Below are 21,872 nucleotides of genomic sequence, written 5' to 3'. Positions count from 1 at the left end.
GAGCTGGAGGGGAAGAGAAGAAAGGGGAGTGTTTTTGTCAATTCAATTAGAGGTGCTCATTGTAACCAGGACCCAGCACAGTGCTGCTCTGCATTACTGCCACACGGATTTAATTTGAAATTAAACACAGAATCAGAGCTTCTCATGTAATTTCCAAATGAAAACCAGTGGCTTCCAGCCCAGAAGTACCATGCAAACACTGTGTCATATTTTGTCTGAAAAGGTTAAAAAGCTACAAACATCACAAGACAATGGACTTGCTGACCAGTCTTTGAAACAAAGAAAATAGAGAAATAAGGACCTTGTTTTTTAGTCTTTGTCAATCAGCATCTGGGAGGAGTCTCTGTCTGCTTAAGAAACTGACCTACTCTCTCCTCAGTATCATCCTTCTCTGGGAAGTTTGTCTTAAAGCTGATTTCACGAACTAAATAGTTATAAAGCTCTGCAGAACTAACAGTTTTGCAAGATGTTTGTACATGCACTAGATATACTGGACACCTATGCAACTGAGAGTAGCGTAAGCAAATTGCTCACACACAGTAGGAAGGACACCAGCACAGTGCAAAGAAAGTCTAGGCTGTTGTGCCTGTTCCTGGAAATGAGGGAAGAGAAAAGGACTTGAAACACTGTGGCTTCGCTCTCTGAATTATGTGGAAAAGTTATTTTCTTTTACATCACTTGATATCAGGCCTCTCTAACCATGTCCAGGGAAATAGTTAAATAGCCACAGCCCTTGTATGAAACAGAGAACTGGGGTATGGAACACAGAAACTGAGTTCTGATAGAGAAATTGGGTTCTGAAGAGTACACAGTGTCTCCCAAACACTGCAGCATGAAAACACAACAAAATTGATGTTTCTTCAACATTAAAGTGATATTTCTAGAGGCAAATATCCTCCTAAACACTGGCACTAAACACTGATTAATCAAAAGCACATTATTAAAGCAGTAAGATTAAATAACAAAGCAAAACAGAGTTTAATGTCTTTAATAGACGTTCGTTTGTGATCCAGTTACTTGGAGGATCAGACTTCCACGACATTCTATACAGTGGTGATGTTTCAGTGTCCCAGATGACATACTTTGCCTGATACACTAGAAAGTGTAATCTTGAATCCTCATAATTCATCTAGGAAACTTAACAGCAAAAGAATATTCACCTAAAGCTGCATGTATGTAAATCCTTGAACATGAAATGGAAGAACAGGAACAATTACTGAATAAAAGTTTCACCCGAGTACTTTAAATCCTACAGGTTACTGGCTACACTGTCCTCTGAATGTCAGTATTGTGGGGGTGGTGGTGGTGTTCTTCTGTTTTTGTAGTTTGAAGTCAGCATTAAGTAAGTTACAGTGTATTATCCTCCTCTGCTTTCTGGATTATAATTTCCACTACAGCACTCTTGTATAGAATTAAACAATTTCAAAGGAAATGGAAGTTAAGCTGATTAGCAAGAGAACATGATCTTTAGCAGTGAATAAGTTATCCTCACTTTTCATCAACGTTGATTTATTCCCATTGTTCTTTTCCATTGCAGGACTGCGGACACAGTTCTACAAGTACTGAAGACTACTATCCACTTCCCAATCAGCTTTATTCAAAGGTGCATGAGCAATCGGCTAAATGGCTATGGGATATTTATTATCACATCATTCATCAAATAGCCATTTCAAATTAAGACAAAAGGGTCCCCTTGAAAGGGGGAAAATAAGGGTATTCAGAACAAAGCAGGAGGGATGCCTCAGTGTGCAGTGAGAACTGCTAATCAGTACACTCCTATGCATTGGCACCACAAATGCATTTCTCTTTGAATCTTCAGAATAACTCTGATTCACTTAGGAAGTTGCCACGTGTCTTTCTAGAAATATTTTATTGTACAGAGACCTGGAAGATAAGGCAACAAGCCTATTTTTCTGAGTAAGCAGGACACATTTTCAGAAAAAAGTCAATATTCCTCTCAAATTAAAGTTGTATTTTAATACCAAGGAACAAAGACATTATACAAATGTTGCCCCATTTTAGCAAAAATGCTTGCCTTTGCTTACACTAAATCTGGTATTTTTAAGGTCAGATCAATATTTTCCACACTGAAGAAAAGCAAGTGCTCTTTGTAATGAATAATGTTTGCTACCTCAGCACTATGAAGGGTTTTAAAACCATTTGCATTGATAAAGTACTCCTTAAGGAGAAAAAAAAATACATCTGCATTTTCCCTTTTCTCTTATGAAAGATTGCTGTTCAATGCTATTCAGCATCCAGAAAGGGACCTAGCTGTACACAGTCATTAATATAAACATTAAGAACGGCTTTACAGTTTTCTAGCATTAATTTCCTTGTGTAACAACACAGCCCTCTTCACAGTGGCATCGTGAAAAGACAGAAAAGGACATGAAAGCACAGAAGTCTTGGGATTGATCCCTCTCTCAAAGAGGTAAAGACACTCCACGTTTGTCCCCACGTTGTTCCCCCTCCTTCCCCCCCTTTCAATTATCTCCTCTCTTCTTTGAATAGCCCCCGACTCCTCCCTGTCAAATAAGCTTAGATTCAATCCTTTCTAAAAATTCTGCTTTGCTTTACAAACAGCTGATTTATGAGCAAACATGTTGGACAATTCTCTATAGCCATCTATGAACCTTCCCTAGCCATATCCATGAAGAGAAGCACAAAGAAGAACACAATTTCTGCAAAACCCAATTCATAAAAAATAAGTTATTTTTATAAGATGACCTCAGGCTGGTTTCTGGATGAGTTAGCAGAAAACAGATTATGAGGTAAAGCAGAAGCCTTTTAGATCTGCCTCAGTACTGGCAACAGGTTGAGTAAATTAAGTACCTTGAGTAAAGGCATGCAATATCACCCCCAATCTAGATCCTAAGTGCATTATCACTTAAGCCATGGGGCACTTTATGAGCCACACTTGAAAGAGTTTTGCTTCAGTGGCTGGAAGCATTGCTTAAATCATCTTGGCTGTTTGTTGTGGTGGGTGGTTCAGACACATTTCTAGAAGAGGCCAGACATGCCTGCTTCTTGTAACAATTGTGGCTCATTTGGAAAATTCTGCTTGTTTCTGTGCATCTCTGTGAGGGGTCTGACCTACAACACCTAATGGTATCAACAGGAAAACACCTCTGACTTTAACAGTAAGGATTAAATCATACCAGCCACCTGTGTTTCCCTTTTGCAACCATATTACTGCCTTAAGTCTATTTCTATTGTTGACAAAAGTTATTTTTCTTTGTACATCAAGGGTCAGGCATCAGTCTATAACCATGTTACTGCAGATACCAATAAAGAATTATTCTTCATGCCACAGGAAAAATGCCTAGCTTTTACAAGCACTCTCATGACTTGAAATTCTGTAGCAAAGCCAAACAACAGGTTTTTATTTGTATTTTAATGGAGCCAGCTCTACCAGAGGAGAGACAGAGCTGTCATCTATTTAGGTAATCTTAAATTTCAAGGATAACATTATATGTCATGTAATAACATAATATATATTGGGCCCAAACCCATAAACATGGAGCCAGATATTCATCTAGGGTAAGCCATGGTAGCAGTACTGACTTCAAAAGAGTGTTTTACTTTCGTCATCTGCTGAACTGGTCCAAACAATGGTAGTTTTAAACATAGGCAGAGCAAGGTTCAGGTTAAGACTGCTGAAAAATTCAAAGAGGCCATGGCTCTACTGCCTGATTTGCTGATATCAGAGACCTGAGCTAAAGGATGACTTTTGCTTTCTGGCATCTGTCGCAGCCCCTAAAACCTAAAAAAGTGGTAAGCCTTACCCTCCAGACATCTGCCCTGCTTCCTGTTTATGTCCTGACTTTTCTCATCCTTCTGTTTTCTCTCTGAGGCAGAAAATAGTCCTGTTTCTCATCTTTGGCTAGCAAAGCTTTGTTCCCAAGGCTGAAAAGTCTTCAGCTGGCTCTGATTAAGAATGACTCCATCAGGTGACAGGACAGGCTTTCTCACTTGTACATCTCTCATAATAACCTTGCTGAGAAGAAAACCCTGGTCATACTAAGCCAATGAGAGTTTCACCAGTTTTATTATGGCCAAGATTCAGTAATATGTGTCTGTTCTCCGCGTTTAATGCTTAACTGAAAATTAATTTTCTGTAAGCAGCAAAATTGATGTTTCCTTCCACAGAAGGGAAAAAAATCCATCCTATTTAAAATTGCATAAGATCTCATTGTTTGGATGACAAGGACAGCAGTGTTTGCTGGTATTTTCAAGTATTTGTGCTCAAAGAGGATCTTTGTGCGAGTGGTAGGGAAAAGTTAAATACAAAAATCACTGTATTGTATTAGCCATAGTAGATTAGGAAAACTCACTTACTAACAGGGTTACACTACCACAACAGCCAAAACCATGTTAAGCTAGCAGCAACTGAGAACGCCAAAAGGATCAGTTTGAAGCTTTGCAAGGCTTATTTTCAAAAAGTATTAAAATATTTACACTAAGGAGAATATTCAGAATTCTAATAGTAAATATGTAAAAATTAAGTAAAATGCAGAGAACTTTGGAAATGCCAGCTTCTGGAAATAGGACAATCACTAACCACAACTGTCAGGGAGAACTTACTGCAGAGGAGATAATTCCATTAAAAAATTTCTGATATTCCTTTTCATATTGATTGATTTTGAGAATTGTTTACTGTAGTGCATTAACCACAGCACAACCGTTAGTATTCTACAGTGAATCAGTAGGAAATTTGCCATGAGCCTGAAAGGATGAGAAACACTGAAGTTCACAGCCATATCAAAAAGCAAGGGATAGATATCAACAAAAGCAATTACATTATTTTTAGCCAAATACTAGAATAGAATAGAATAGAATAGAATAGAATAGAATAGAATAGAACAGAACAGAATAGAATAGAACAGAACAGAATAGTTCCAGCTGGAAGGGACATACAACAATCATCTAGTCCAACTGCCAGACCCCTTCAGGGCTGACCAAAAGTTAAAGCATGTCATTAAGGGCATTGTCCAAATGCCTCTTAAACACTGACAGGCATGGGGCATCGACCACCTCTCTAGGAAGCCTGTTCTACTGTTTCACCACCCTCTCGGTAAAGAAATGCTTCCTAATATCAAGTCTGAACCTCCCCTGGTGCAGCTCTGAACCATTCCCTTGCGTCCTGTCACTGTCACCAGGTCCTGTCACTGGGTACCAGGGAGAAGAGCTCAGCACCTCCCTCTCCACCTCCACTCCTCAGGAAGCTGTGCACAGCAATGAGGTCGCCCCTCAGCCTCCTTTTCTCCAAACCAGACAAACCCAGAGTCCTCAGCTGTTCCTCATAGAACATGCAATATTAATTTGCATCTAGAGAAAGTTAGCTTAAAATCAAATCCTTTTCCTAGAAAATCTTATACATGTTTTATAGACTAAAGTTCATTCTAAATTCAGTTTAGTCACTTGCCAGTAATTCCTCACTGCTGTCCCTAAACCACAGAATAAGCAGTTTCAGTTAAACACAGTTTCCATTGAAGTCTTTCATGAAGAAATTTTACAACTAGTTTGACTTCAGCCTTGTGAGTCGGTCAGGCACCAGTGTGTCACATTTTCAAATTCCAGGAAAAGTATCTTGCTGAGGTATCAAGTGACAGATTTGGGAGCTTTCAACTTCAGGATGATGCTGATACAAATTACAAAGACTTGTCTTTTCTGTAGACTTCCCTTCCGCAGGACTGCTAACCTGGCTCAAACATACTAATACCTACAGCATGGAAAACACACCACATCTTTACGAATTTAATTTCTGATAGGTGAAGAGTCCTCCCCCAGCCAGACGGCATGCAAGCATTCACATGCTGTGCCGCTGGCTCCAGCAGCCCTGCTTGTTGGCAATCTGTTGACATCAATATCAACAGAGAGGTTTACAACCACACAGGAACAAAGTTGGAACATCGTGCCCTCCAAAATTCAACAGGAAGTGCTCTAAACTCTCCTATACACTTGAAATAGCCCTTCTCCTGCTTCATCCTTTTCAAGAACACTAACACAAGAGAGATGACAACAGGGTTTTCTGCAGCCCAACAGTACCCTGCTGTGTAATGGCTGTGCCTGCTAGAAATCAAGATCCTGAAGGTTAAAGTTTTATCTCATGACTTTTCAGCACCACAGGATCATTCCAACCACCATTATCTAAAGAAAGGTTTTCAAGAATTTGTAGGTCACTTGTGACTGGAGGCTGCAACAGGGCACATGCAAGCCATTAGTACATTTGATAGAGTATGAGGAGCCAGTGATTTCAGCCCTTCACTGATAGCACCCACGGGACACAGTATGAAGCCTCCCTCTCCACTGTTATGTGATGGTGCTGATCCATCTGCCTTATACAGAGAAACAGCTAAGGCACTACATACCCTCAAGAGGACATGGACACACCAGGCCTGCACTAGACTGTTTCACAGACAGTTGCTTAAAGAGTGTCAGATTATTACAGTTTTTTCCACTGAAGAAGGGTATTCATTTATAGATCCCTCCCCTGCTAATCTCCAAGGAACACTGGGTCCACTCCTAGTACTCGTTCACCTCCTTCATGTGCAACTCTTCATCCCAGTTCCCAAACATGGAACAACAGGGGAAGGAAAGACAAGGCAGTTTTTCAGTTGTCAGCCAAAAATTTGCACCTGTAGGAAAATGAGAAATATCACTTAGCTTTTCTAGTGAAACTTCCAGCTTAAGATGCCCTAAGGGAGAAAAAATTAATTTTAAGCATAAGAATCTGAGAAACTCTTCAGAAACCTAAAATTAAGCAACTCCTTAAATAGTTGGCTGAACCATGACCACATGGATTGGTGAATGGATGGAAAATTATTAGTTCAATGCAAGTTACTGTGAGTTCCTTGCTACCTCTGATCCTTAAACTCAAAATTGCATCACTGCCTATCATCCATTTATAATCCTGCCTGCTTTTTTCACACTTGGAATATCCCTTTGTCTCACAAAGAGTATTTCCTCCCAGCCTCAGTGCACATCAGTGCAAGACAGAAAAACTAAGCAGACAACAGAACAGTGGGAAAATGCCTTTGTCACCTTGTGCTCTGTCACTCCCCAGCTGAGATAGGAGAAACCCTGCATTGTCACATGCACATGAGTTAAACGATGTGGCTTTGCCTCTCATGTTCAGAAAGCAGGAAGGCTAAAAGCAGGTGAGAAAATCACAAAGGTCAAGAAGCGAGATCCAAAAATAACTTGTTATGGGGAGAGTCACCTACAGGGGACTCCATCATACATTTAGTCATCGACATAATGCACAGGATAAAAGAAAATCACCTGACAAGCACTGTGGCAGCAGACAGTAAGTTTTAATAAAATCCAACAGGATAATTCTCTCAATCTCACCTCACAAGACTTTTTTATATATTCTTTTGAGGTTATCTTGCATGGTGTTTTTTGGAAGTATTTGTCTTGCTAATCATCAGTACAAGTAACAAGCACCACTGCATGGTATTTGACTACCATTCAACACAAAACTTACTATGCAGAATGATTAATAGGTGTATATTGAGTCTATCGTTTCTGCAACACATGTTGCTCTAGGCCATCAGCTGTAAGAAAATTCTTTACTCCTTGTTCTCTGGACTCTATTTTCCCTAAAAAGAGACCAGGTTTTCATACGATTGCCCAAGATATAAAGTGCTAGCAGTTCATGGAAAATAGGATGCTTATGTCCCATACTATAAGAGGTGGGAAGCTCTTCGTGACTCCAAGATAAACTGATTACAGGTCTGTGGGTTGCAAATGTAATGTACTATTTCATCCATCCAAGCCTTTTTCCACATGTTTATCAGTACTTTTCATGCCTTAAGGAAAGAGGAGCACGAAGAAGCAATTTCTCATCTAGTAAAAGATATCCTGGTGGTGTCATCCACCCAAACCCAGGTCACCACAAGGAACCTTGTGAGGAGGGCATATATGGAGAGAGGCAGGAGGGAGAAAGCAGGACTGGGACTCCTACAAATTACTACTTCTGGCAAGATCCTGTCCTCCAGATGCCTAGAAAATGAGAAAGTCTTAGATGCCTTATCATGCATACCCCTCTCACTAATTGAGCACAATATCAGAGCAAGATATCAGCAGTTTGCACAACATGCTGCACTGTCTCTACTGAGTCCTCACTTCCACTCTCACCTATTCATATTTACCTTTTCTCCTTGGGTCAGTTCCAGTTTCTTCTCCTGCCAAGTCACAGTCCTCCACCCTTCAAATCTCCTTATTCCTTGTCACCTTGCAAAGACATTTTCAATGCAAAGCCCAGTCTGTGCCCCTAGCATGTAAAAACTTAGAATATTCATTCTGCCTCTCTCCTACTATTATTCTCCAGCAGTCTCTCTCACTCTGGGCATCTTGTCCTAAGTAGTGTCCATACACACAGATGTTTAGCTGCTATAGCTTTGGTATTCAAAGCATCTTCCTTTCCTCTCTTAACAACCTGGTCTCAATAGCAGGATAAATGGGAGCCAATAGAAACTCCCTCAACATATCTTCCCCAGCTCCAGTTGCAGTTGCAGTTGCAATTGCAGTTGTCAGAGCCTGTTGAGGACAGAATTATCAATTCTGGCTAAAGGAATAGCATTAGGGGCTAGACAAACCCACCACACTTTCAGCGAGAAAGCTTACCTTAACACTAAGGCCTCCATTCTATAAAAGTTAACTTCCTTCTCAAGGTCACAACAGAGTTATTCCAAGGAAAAAAGACGTGGCAGATGGATTTCTCATTTTTAACATGGATAGCACTTAGTATTTTCTCCTTTTATCCTGTTCTCAAACTATTGCTGTGCTATGGCTAAGACAAAGACACTTCCCTCTCAGAACAGATCCAGCTCTTCTGTCTTCTCCAATATCCCAAACTGGGCTTCCTAACACCTCCTTGTTCCCTGAACAAAGTTTAAACTTGGAGTTTATCTCAGAGCATTGCACCAAGCTGTGAATTAAAGCAGTCTTCCAAATCTGTGGTCCACCAGGGAAGAACACAGAGGAAACTTCACCAATGCTCAAGTCACGTGATTTGTGCCATGGGTATAAGGATGGAAAAACTTCCTTCCCAATATATTGGCTCCAATATGCTGTAAGCAATGAATACTTTTTAGTGCCTTGATTCACTGCAAATGCAGGGATTACTGAGAAAGAAGTAACGAGGCAAGCCAAGAGTTTTCCCATATGGTCTCCCAATGAAGTCCTGTTGCTCTTTGGCCTTTAGGTGCCAGAAAACAAATTAACTGCAAGTTTTTCTCTAAGTCTGAATTTCCTACTTTTTTATCATTTGAAGGCAAACTTCAAGGATATATTTTGGATAAACTAGAAAAACAGGAAATTATAAACCATAAATTGCAGAGAAGAAAAGAAATAAGTTCTTGTAACTCTGAGACATTCCCAGAGCCTGTGGATTACCAAAAGAATAACCCATACTGGCTATATCAGCTGTGTCAAGGGGAGCAGACATTTTCAGAAAACAAAGCAGCCTAAAGCACAAATAGGTTTTAGCTAGGACAACTTTGATTCTACAATCATAACAGTTTGTGAGTTTTATGAGACAAAAGGAAAATGCTTTCAAGACACTCTTTTCACATCTGAAAGAGCAAGCAGCTCAGTTTTGAGTAATTTTGGGATTAATAAGTTATCCAGACAGTTCGGTGTAAAATACTTGCAGAGTTGAATAGTCAGAGGCCCAAAGAACCAAAGCTGCTGTTTAACACAGATTCTAGCAGACACAGAGAGGAATATGTACATAAACACATACCTACAACATATGGCATGTGTCTCACAGTAGTCCTTCCATATCTGATGAGAAGAATTAAAGTGGCATGAAGCAGGTCTTAAGCCTTGGAAAATAATTCCTTTTCTATGGGGACAGCAGAAACCAGTGTTGGTTTCCTTCTGAAGACCAACTTACAAGCTTGGTCTAAGGGTGAAACTGCAGAGGGAAAGGCAGAAGGCAACCACAGCATACTGTGCAGATCCACAGATGAATTTTTAATCCTTGTCATCATGTACCTAGAATCATAGAATATCTCAAGTTGGAAGGGACCCATAAGGATTATTGAGTCCAACTCCCTACTCCTCACAGGACTACCCAGAACTAAACCATATGACTAAGAGCATCATCCAGATGCTCCTTGAACTCTGACAGGCTTGGTGCTGAGACTGCTTCCCTGGGGAGCCTATTGCAATGACTGACCACCTTCTCAGTGAAGAACTTTTTCCTAATGTCCAGTCTGAACTTCCCCTGATGCAGCTTCATTCCCTTTCCTCGTGTCCTATTGCTGGTCACCAGAGAGAGGAGATCAGCACCTCCCACTCTGCTGCCCCCTTTGAGGAAGTTGCAGGCTGCGATGAGGTCACCCCTCAGCTTTCTCTTCTCCAAGCTGAACAAACCAAGTGACCTCAGACGCTCCTCGTAAGTCTTGCCCTCGAGGCCTTTCACCATCTTGGTCACCCTCCTCTGGACACACTCCCATAGTTTGACGTCGTCCTTATACTGAGGCGCCCAAAACTGCACACAGTACTTGAGGTGGGGCCACACCAGTGAAGTGCCCGGTGGGACAATCACCTCCCTCGACCAGTTAGCTATGCTGTGCTCGATGCACCCCGGGACACTGTTGGCCCTTTTGGCTGCCAGGGTACACTGTTGACTCATATTCAACTTGCCATCAACCCAAACCTCCAGATCTCTTTCCACAGGGCTGCTCTCCAACCTCTCGTCCCCCAATTTGTACATATAACCAGGATTAGCCCGTCCCAGGTGCAGAATCCAGCACTTGCTCTTGTTAAATTTCATAGGGTTGATGATTGCCCAGCTCTCTAGTCTATCCAGATCTCTCTGTAACGCCTCTCTACCCTTGAGGGAGTCCACAGCTCCTCCTAATTTAGTATGATCGGCAAACTCACTTAATGTACATTCGACTCCTGCAGCCAGATCACTTACAAAAACTTTAAAGAGCACTGGCCCTAAAATCAAGCCCTGGGGAACCCCACTGGTGACTGGCCACCAGCCTGATGTAACCCCATTTACTGTAGGTCTTCGAACCCGACTTGTCAGCCAATTGCTCACCCAACGTATTATGGACTTGTCTAGCTGTGTGCCAGACATTTTATCCAGAAGGATACTGTGAGAGACAGTATCAAAAGCTTTGCTAACATCCAAAACTACCAAATCTACTGGCTTCTCTTGGTCAATGAGATGGGTAACCTTGTCATAAAAGGAAATTAAGTTGGTCAAGCAGGACTTTCCCCTCGTGAACCTGTGCTGGCTATGACAAATGACTGTGTTGTCTCTCAGGTGTCTTTCGATAACTCCCAGAATAACTTGCTCTGTAATTTCACCAGGCACTGAAGTGAGACTGACAGGGCTCTAATTACGAGGGTCTTCCTTCTTTTCCTTCTTGAAAATTGGGACAACATTTGCCAGCTTTCAGTCAACTGGGACCTCTCCAGACTCCCAAGACCTTTGCAAAATAATGGAGAGTGGTCCTGCTATGACATTGGCCAAGCTCTTTCAGTACCCTGGGTGGAATCCCATTGGGCTCCACAGACGTATGTGCATCCAGCTGGAGCAGCAAGTCTCAAACAAGTTCAGGGTTGGCTGGGAGTTTATCATCCCCCCAGTCACAGTCTTCCAACACAGGGCTCCAGGGTCCCAGGGCCCATCATCGCTGTTGAAGAGAGGTGAAGAAGGCATTAAATGTCTCTGCTTTGTCTACGTCCCTATTTGTGAGGTGACCAACGTCGTCAAGCAATGGACCAATGTTATCTCTGATTCTCCTTTTGCTATTAACATTTTTTAAAAATCCCTACTACTCTTTTAAAACCTCTACTACCCATTTAAAAATGCTCTACTACCTATATACATGCAAGAGGAAATTACAATTCTCAGGCTCTGATCTTCAGGGGACTCAGCAACAAGAGCAACAAGCTCCACAAGATGACCATGCACTACGCAGAAGTGGTGCTGGTTTCCAGTTTTTAGAGATGCTGCTCTTTGGCATGTGGGCATGTCCCAAGCTGGCAGGCCCTGCCCAGGCAAGTTCAGGAAAGTTATGGGCAACAAAGTTTTTAAATGCCATCTGCTTCTCTCTCTTCCATACATGCCTTGAATACACCAGGTATGCTCTGCAGCTCCTGACAGCACACAGATGTAGGTCTGGGCAAAGAGACTTACAAGCATATCGGCTTTCATTTTTCATCTAAGTCTTGCCCATTTTCATGGTCTAACTGGCTTCCCCTCCTAGGTTTCAGTGCAAGTGGTTACTGCAGTACAGGGGCCACAACACCTTCACCCACTACCAGCATTTTTCAGTGGAACCAGTCCAGAAGCTGCTCTCCAGCAAGCTGCTCTTCTGATCAACACAGGCTCAAGGGCAAGTCCTGCTGCTTCAGCAACCAAATTCTTTCATGGCAGTTTGATCCAATATCACCCGTCCCAGAGCAACAAGCTATTGAACAGAGTAAAAACAGAAGACCATCAGACCTCCAAGCATATGTATGAGCATAAATTCAATGCTCTGCATTGATCTGCTGTCGTGGTAGGTCTAGATATAGCTACAGAACTGCCTCTACTATCAGAAAGGTCAGCAAGCATGTGGAAGTTTCAGGATCACAGCAGAATTCATATTTACAACAAATATCAGGGTCAGAAGTAAGAGAAGTGGAAAGCAAGGTTGTCCTTTAGGGACTTTATCCAACAGAAAAGGCTAGCATAAAAGCTGAGCACACTTGCCATATGAGATAATAAAAAGAATAGTTCTTTCCCTTCTATCACTTGACACACTTCTGTAAAGCAAATCAACAAATAAAATGCTACTAAAAACTGAATTGCATAGCCTTTGCACTAACCAGAATGAATGTGTGTTCCAAAGGACAAAAAAAATTTAGGTCATCAGTAACAACAATATTTAAAGGGTCAACATTTCTATCAGTGCTTACTTTTCACCAGATCACATTCTTTACCTAATTTGTTCCCATTACCAACTTTACCAGCTTGGAAACAGAACACTGAATTTCTGTAGGAATTGGAATGGATTTCCTTCTTCTGTTTATCACTCATCTTGCTGCTGTCTTCTCGCCTGATGGTCATAGGAATGCTATTTCAGACTTTGGGGCATTCTCTGGCCAGAATGCAAAGAGTAACATTTGCATAGTCTCCAAAGGAACTTTAGTATGGTTAAGACTTGTGCAAATATACTTTTGGGCTGGTATTCTTCCATTTATGCAGGAGGAGAAAAAAAGTCTTAATCTTTGTTTCTTTTCTCACTGACCCTGTTTCACAACTGCTCATGCTTTTTCATTTGGACAACAACCACTGCAGCTAGATCTAAAGATTCCCATCAGTTCCGGTGGACAGGAGATTAGGCTCCTTAAGATCACCTCCAAAACTGGTCTTCAGGTCTTTGCTGAGCCAGTGTTACTGTCTTGCTCTCAATGCCACCCATAAGTTCAATGTTAAATGTTCTCTGGATACACTTCAGCATGAGCCCATCCCTGGAGAATTAGGGATCACTGTTCTCTAACAGCTAGACACTGCTGCCTCTTTCCTGGCAGCTCTGTGACATGAGCTGAAAATGAACCCAGAGACTCCCCTCTTCATCCCACCCGGCGTGGGGCAGCAGCAGCTGGGTGAGTTATCTGTCATGCCTCTGACATAACACCCCAGCCCATGCCATGCCCACAGCGTGCCGGAGTGGGAAGCAGGTGGCACATTTCTACAGGAAGCAACGGTGCCTTGGCAAGAGCATCGCAGCCAGCAAGTCTGATCATCCCAAGCATGCAGCCACTTTTCTAGGCCCCCTCACCATCACTTAAAGAAGCTGTGCTATTCCTGCAGGTGCTCCTGGGCAACAGCTTGGAAAGCAAGTGTTCTGCCATATGGGGCCCTGGGCAGGGAGCCACCACTGAAGATACATTTGGCATGTAGGCCTGCTGTTAGGGAGGAGATTAAAGCATACTGCTATGAGTGGCGAGGGAAGACGAGACTCCCACGTGACATGCCACTAGCAGCAGATCGCGGGCAAGCGGCGAGACGTCTTCAAATCTGACTTCCAAGATGAGGGGGCAAGGCTGCTACAACACTAGAAACTGAATTATCATGAGTGTGAGTCCAAAAGAATATTATATCTAAGAGATGGCTGAGGGAGAGGGAAATGATTGAATACAAACCCTCAAAAGTCTTTGGTTCACTTTTCCTGCAGGAATCCCCACGAACACACTTTCTGTCCTTTCAGCTGTGCACAGGAGGCTACCAGTGTGGACGAGACAGAAAAAGTCTCTAACACAGCCATGACAGCAAACGCATTTGAATAAAGAATTTCAGGGGGAAAAGAAATCACAAAATATAGTAATGAATAAATTGTCCACAAATTTTAAAAAATGCAATAGACTTCTTCATGAATTCCTTTACAGTAGCAATGCACACTGTTACTCAGTTGCACACATTACAGACACCTTAAGTGTGCTTGAGTTACACTGTGCAGTTGTCTCTCTGCTCACTGTTCACTAATTTCCTTCTAAATATAGGAACTTTCTTGTGTAATGGCATGACTTAATTCACCATGGGAATTGTATTCTTAAATTTTATCCAGAAATAAGATTACAGCTGCATACCAAATAGCAAGCAGACACAGTGGAAAGTTTATGTGCGAAAATTTCTCCATAGGAATGAGACTGCAAATATTTCTGAAATAGAGGAATTCAGCGGAAGAGGGGGATATATTAATTATTTACACTTACAAGCAGAAAAGCTGTGGTTCTAAAACAAAATTTTCTTGCAAAATTAAGCTCCATACTGTGTGTTGCATTGCATTGCATGATGCCCCAGGACAATACCTATCTTAATTAAACACCATGTTTTTAGGGTGTTCTAGATATATTTACAGCCTACATACTAAACTGCCCTGCAGAAAAGATCTGGCACCTTGGAGTTTTGGCAAGAAGGGGAAATTTAGTTAGGTTTAGACACAGATTGGTTTGAGCTTTTGAATATTAATAAATAAACTTTTCACATTCCTGGAGTCACCGAATACATTAGTTACTGCTTGCTGTCTATAAGCAAAAAAAAGTCATTGATCCCTTAAGTTCACTGCCACTAATTAAATTAATTACCAACTACAATTGCAGGTACGCAGTTCCAGTAGGATTTATTTGATTACCTAGCTCAACTGATTTCATCAAAACTTCAGTGTGCTGAACATCAACAATATAGTTAGGCAAGAATTCAATGAAACAGCATCCAAAAGAATGACACATAGACTAGCTAAACTATGAGACAACAGAGCTATCTCACTGAATCCACTCCCCATGGTAATAGACTAGCAGAGCTCTTTCCTGGCAAGACTGACAGCATTTGGAAAAATAAAACACTGAATACAAACACGGCAACCTTTAAACATCATTCTCAAGCCAGAGCCAAAGAGATGGTATCAACTTCATGTCACAGGAACTTCAGTTGTGGTACCATTTTACAGTCATTTTGTTGCATGTGTTTAAAAAAACTACATCAATGTTTAACCGTAAGAAGGTTTTGTAACATTAAGTAGTACCAGCATTGAATCAGAAAGCTGTGGTAGATGAGGAAGGAAACAAACAGTAGGAAACGGCAAGTAATGTAAGGCTATCTCTCAAGTACCTCATGCCCAGCCTGGGTGCAGCCAGCTACGCACTTTGCCTTGGACACTGGCTGCTGAAGTGGCAAGAGGCCACCCTGACCATCCCGCTCTACCTGGCAGCAGAAATCCCCACCGCTGGGCGGGAGCATTGCTCTCAGGGTGTACAGCATGGCAAAGCAGCGCCTGAGGCATCAGCATTTACTAGCGGTCCTTTCGGATGCTAATTATTAAGAAGACATCATAGGAACAGGAGGGTTAAAAAGGGGACCTCCTGATGACTCCAGAGGTGCAGGTAAAGCAAACATAAAGGGACCCCCTGCTCAGTATTACACATCTTTTTCAGATGCAAGGGACAAAACACTGTTTGGAAGGACCTGTGTCATTGCTAAGGACAAACAGCAGCAATTCAGATAGGAGAGAAATGCAGTGAAATGAAACTGCCATAATAAGACAATACTGGCACCCAGTGGTTTTTAAAAGAGGTCATGCTTGGGTTTTTTGTGAGTTTTCTGGTTTAGTTTGGTTTGGTTTTGGTTTTGGTTTTTTTTCTGTAAAGAAGCTTTTCCTTTTGAAACAGATCCTTGATGCATCTCCCACACTTTGTCAGCTAAGACCAGAGTAAAGACTGTGATTTATTCCTAAATAAGAATGTAGGAAGTTTTGTTTCAACTCTACTTGATTCAGTTTTGGCACTTACTAAGGTAATTTCTTGCAGCAAGAAATAAGAAGATGCAGGAGCATTTCAGTCCAATAGAGTTTATACTCTACCAAGAGCTAGACACCTTCGGTCCCCTCTAATTCTGTTCAGGTTCCCATACCAGGACATCTGGTTTTCTGCAGTAATCTCCCTCTGAGTGAGAGGATTTGTTGTGCTGGTAGTCCTACCCTTAACTCACACTTATGCCATGCCCCATTTTATTGTTTACCTAAGAAAGTATTCAACACAAGACAACATGGTCCCCTAAACCTTTTTCTTGGTGCTATGCTAAGAGGAGTGGGTTATCTTTGGGCAATACATATCTTCTATTAATATTCTAAGGAAAGGTCTGGAGTATGAGTGAAAATAGGAAAAATGCTTCCAGTCCATTATTTGTCACAGAACACATACTGTTATAGCAAAACCATTTTTCTTAATCTGCAGTGGTTGACTTATGCAAACAACACCTGTACAGTCACAGAAAATCAATTAAGCAGTGAAATACACTGGAAAAGAGATCTACATAGCAAGGGCAAAACATAGAAAATAAAGAAGGGAGCCATTCTCCCCTCTTCTCAAAAGAAATCTGAGGACTCGGGGACCACCACCTGCACAGCTGTACCTGGCAGGTGTTTAGAGAAGACTGCAGGAGAAAGCTGTACACATTCACCCCTTTTGTGGAAGTGGTGACAAAAAATCCAAGATTTTTTCCACTTCTTTGAAGCCCACTGAGCCTGTAGATGTCACCTGAAAAACCCGCACTTGTAGAAACTCAAGAGAAGAGTCAAGAAAACACCTGACATGCAATAGCTCCTTTGCGTTGCAAGAAGCAATCCAAAGCCTACCTCCCCTCAGATAAAGGGGCAGTCAAAAGGACAAGGAAAGTAGGTCTTGTGTGAGGGGACTAACAGGAGTGTGGGGGAGAGAAAGGAACAGGCATAGCCTTGTTTATGCAGGACTTAAACAACAGCAAAGAGTTGCAGTGTGAAGCAGGGAACACAGCTGGCCAAACCACATGGCTTTGCAGTGGAAATCCAGGAGTCAGTAGAATAATGTATGGATTGGGCACAGGAAAAGGCTCTTGGAGAAATATGCTAGCAACAGTAACTCAGAAAAGAGCTTTCCTTTGGTCCACACCAAATAGATGTTGAACAGTCTTGGGCATGCACGCACACGCTCCACAGAAGACTGAACTTCCTCTGTTGTCTGTGCTGCCACTCTGACCTTGGACTGTGGGAGAGCAGTTCATTGCAGGTTATGCTTTTGCCCGCTGGGGTATAACGAGCAACTGGAGTGGCAGATTCATTGGTTTTGTGATAGGGACTTCTCCATCCAACCATAGCATCATCTTTTGGCTGCTACAGACCTGAGCCAGGCGCCACCTATCAAAAACATGATTGTAAAAGCTTCTGCAGACCATTACCAGCATAAACGGGCTTCTGCTATATATTTCTTTTGTTTTATTTTTAACAATTTTGTCCCCAAATTCTGGCTTTTTAGATGTTTGTCTCAAAGTAAACCTCCCAACAACATGTGGGTTTAAAATTCTAATCCCTCAATGCATTTAAGCTTATTCACAAATGTAAACACATACTTCGCTCAAATGGAATCTCTACTGAAGCAGCAATGCAAATAAAATTACACAACTCACAAAAAGAAACACTGTAAACTTCACTGATGTTCCTGTATTTATAACAGTTGTCAAACCCTAACATACGTGGGCCTTACACCAAAACAGAGAAAAGACAGATGTAATAATCACTTTATTCTGCTTGGCAAAACAATGTAAAACTGGATGGTTCTGTTGAGTTAGAGAATGATGGGAGAGCACAGTTTACAAAATGAGGCTTGTTAGAGCTTGAAACATCCCCTCCTATCTATCTACTCAGAATTTTTTAAGAAGCACTTGCACACTGGCTCACATTTGACTCAACTCAGTCACATACAGTGTTCCAATTTACTTCCATAAGAAAAGCAAGAATACAATAACCCCCAGGTGCATTGCAAGAAAATGCCTTAGACTCAGACCTCCGTTACAGTAGATAACGCAGTTGCCGCTGGGCAGAAGATTACAAGGCCCACTTCATCAATGTGTGTCTCTTCCTTTTTTTTGCTCAAGCAGTCACAACTCCTTCTGACAAAGGTGTGTTTTTTATTTAACTGGAAAAACAACGGAATAAAGTAATTTTTTTTTTCCACATTTGACCAGTTTTCAGGATTGTAAATTCCACTGTATTAAATATCATTCAAACATGAGACCAGATGTCTTCATGTTTACAACACATTCTTTTGGCACAGCTTGTCAAAACACTGTCAGTCTTGGAAAATCTGAATATGAATGTTTTCATGTAAGTGGCCTCCAGTGTGTTAGCCCAGGCAGTTTAAAACCTTGTAGTTTTAAATTGAGTACCCAAGGGTCCATTCTGATCACAATATCCTAATACACTCTTTAACTCAGATTAACTTTAGCTCCTCTCTCTCACTTCTTTTATACCCAGGAAAACCTAATTGTGCTGGTTTAAGCAGGTGCTTAATGAAATGGTTTAATTGATGTGCTGTTTTTACTTTTGTAGGGAGACAGGGCTGAAACAGCGGCACTGGAAGAACGATGGTATCTTCACTTGGGTAAGGGAATAGCACTGCTAGAAACCTTCCCAATTCCCAAAGTCACAGTGGGAACAGTTCTAGGTGACAAGTGAATACGACACCATAGGATGTCTGTCACTAAATGCTGCATTTCAGTCTCCACAGGTGAGAAGAAGTCTCAGTTCATGCTCACCCTGGCCTTTACTAAGGCCTCCAGTGTCCTGAAGAGAAAGCTTGAGGACTGTTATCTCCTTGCCTGATTGAGCAGGCACCTATGCAGTTTTCGTACCTTCTTAGGATGGCACAGGTTCATTATCTCTCCTTACTTCCTCCAGATGAGTTCTGCAATGACTTCAAAATGACATAACATTGACAGGCAAAGAAAAAATCCTTAGCTTAGAAGGGAAAAGAAACACAAATGGGGCTGGGACAACTAGATTCTAACAGGATGTGCTTAGTGGCTTGAGTGGATGTGATAATTATAAATGTAGGATTTTGTTTCTTAGATTCAGACATTCAAATACAGCTTGGTCTTCTATACTTGTATATTTGTTGTAAAAGCTCGAAGAGGGATTTTTTTGTTAGAAAGATGTGGGTCAACACAAGGATTCAAGAAACTAATGTTTTCAAGGGAACACATCTTACTGTTGCCTCAGGACGTGGCCATTAATAGCTAAAATGCCAGTATCTGAGGTAAATTTGCAAGGATTAACAGAATGGAGAGCTGCTGCACACCTGAATTTAACAGACAACCTGTAATCTTACTGGAGCATTTACACTTCTACATAAAGCAAGTGATTAAACAGATGCCATGAACTCTGAAGTGTCTGTTATTCATGCAGTTTTAAGTTTTTTTCTGACAAATCTCTTAACTTTAATATATATTTCCAGTTATACTCACAGCAATTACCCACACAGAAAGAATCAGTCCTGCTCTTGTGGCAAAACTCTTTGTGCTATAGAGGTCCAGAAGTTGTACCCTAAATTCATGAGGAGGGCACACAATTGTTGCTGAGAGCAAAACAAGGTTTTGTTTTGTATTCCTTTTTTTTTTCTTTGCCATTCCCTTAGCTCTGACTCGTTACAGAAAAGCATAGCTTTGCTTTATATTGTCTAGACTCATACTTAAAGGCAAATAAAAACCTATATTAAAATTAAATCCAGTGATGTATTCTTTTAGGCCTGAGGAACCTGCTTTGGGACTTAGGTAATCCTTAAGTAAGAACTTAGTAAAAGTTGTTTGTTTGTTTGTTTTCCTTTAAGATTGTAAATTCAAGCAAGCAAATCTGAGACCTTCTGTTTTTCAGCCAATACTGTACAAATTTCTCATGGCTATTTTTTTTACTTCTTTAATACTTTAAAAAGATTTCTTCTTTAAAAAGATTTCCAGAAATACTGCTAATTTTGTAATGCATGGGTTGCTTCTGTTGCTCATTTTATGATCAAGGCAGGTCCTCCTTGTTCACTATTTGAAACCTGGCTGTATTACTGAAGCTTGTAGGGCCACAATTCAGAAGGCTACTGTTTAGAAAACCATGGCAGTTTCAGGAGCTCACTGTGAAATGAGTAGAGTGCTATCAATGATAAGTGATGCAGCAGACAAACTGAGCTGGAGAAGAAAGCTTTACACGCTGAAAAAAAATCACCGAAGGAAACCTGCTTTCACAGAAACTGTTATGACAGCAGGGAACTGGACATGACAGTGATGACTCTGTGCCAGGACGCTCAGTGGCCACAGCCTTGCTCCAGCCTGTCTTTTGTCCCCTCCATGCCCTAACTCCAAACTGAATCCTTCTGAAATCCAGTCCCTTTTTCTTGGAAATGATTTAACATACTGCATGCAAGTACTGCCTCGGTTAGATACGGTCACAATGTAGGCAGTCAGTGCTCGCCACTCTCCGGGAAAGTGACAGCCCATCAGGAGGTGCAGATGGGACACTCAAGGACTGACACTTTCTCAAGACATCTTCCCAATGGGGAATAGCTGCGTGGCACTAAGTCAGGTGTAGAGAATGAGGGCATCAAACAACAAGCCAGACATGAGACACTCCTTACTTTCCTGAATTGAACGGTGGACAGATCTGAGGGCAGGAGTGGCTGAAATTGTCCTGCAGTAAGTGGTCTAGCACAAACACTAGCCGTGTTTCTTCACCCCGACTGTCTCTTGGAGCCCAGATACTTTGCAGCTCATGTTTCCTGCAAGCCATGGGCACACAGAAAAAAAACAAATCCATTGTTGGAGTCACTTTTGTGTTCTTCAATGCAACCCAACAGGAAGGGCAACAGGCTGGCAATTCGGTGAGCCTTGCAATGTCAGAGTTATCTCTGGCAAGCACTATGCCATAGATTTGAATTAAAGTTACGTGGTTCAGTCAAACGTACTAACATGATGAAATAAAAAAACTGATTGCATTTTAAAATTCAAAATCAAAATCTGGGAGTTTCCAAGGCTGCCACATCCTGTAAAGAAAGAGAACTCAGATGATGTGCAAGACATAGAAATCGGTTAAGCACTATTCAAATCACTTACTATACTAGTTTTATAATATTCACACATCTATAAAGAACATCTCTGAACACTCTAGTCCCTCTTTCAAAATAAACCATGAATCTGTGTATTCAGAATGACTTTCTGGTAGCTGCTATTCAGTGCAAGGTTCACCAGAACTGAGCACATCTATTTTTTCCTGAAGTGCTCAACTCAGCACCAAGAGAAATTCGAGAACCTTTGTTCTATCTATAATTTACTCATGTCTGCTGCTTCAGACACCCTTCAAAGGCACATGACTCATAGCATGTTCCACACACCTATCAGCTCAAGACATTTCTTCTCTCCTGCCCCTCCTGGTAAAGGGTAGGAAAAGGAAGAGCAAGCAATGGACCTACTGCAGAAGGGAAGAGGATGCACATATAAATTTATATGCATACATATAAAACACATGACTATGTATGACTTCCCTTTGATATCCGTAACAGTTCTG

This window comes from Ciconia boyciana, chromosome 4 (assembly GCF_034638445.1).
Source record: "Ciconia boyciana chromosome 4, ASM3463844v1, whole genome shotgun sequence".
NCBI lineage: Eukaryota > Metazoa > Chordata > Aves > Ciconiiformes > Ciconiidae > Ciconia > Ciconia boyciana.
This window is presented reverse-complemented; position numbering follows the sequence as displayed.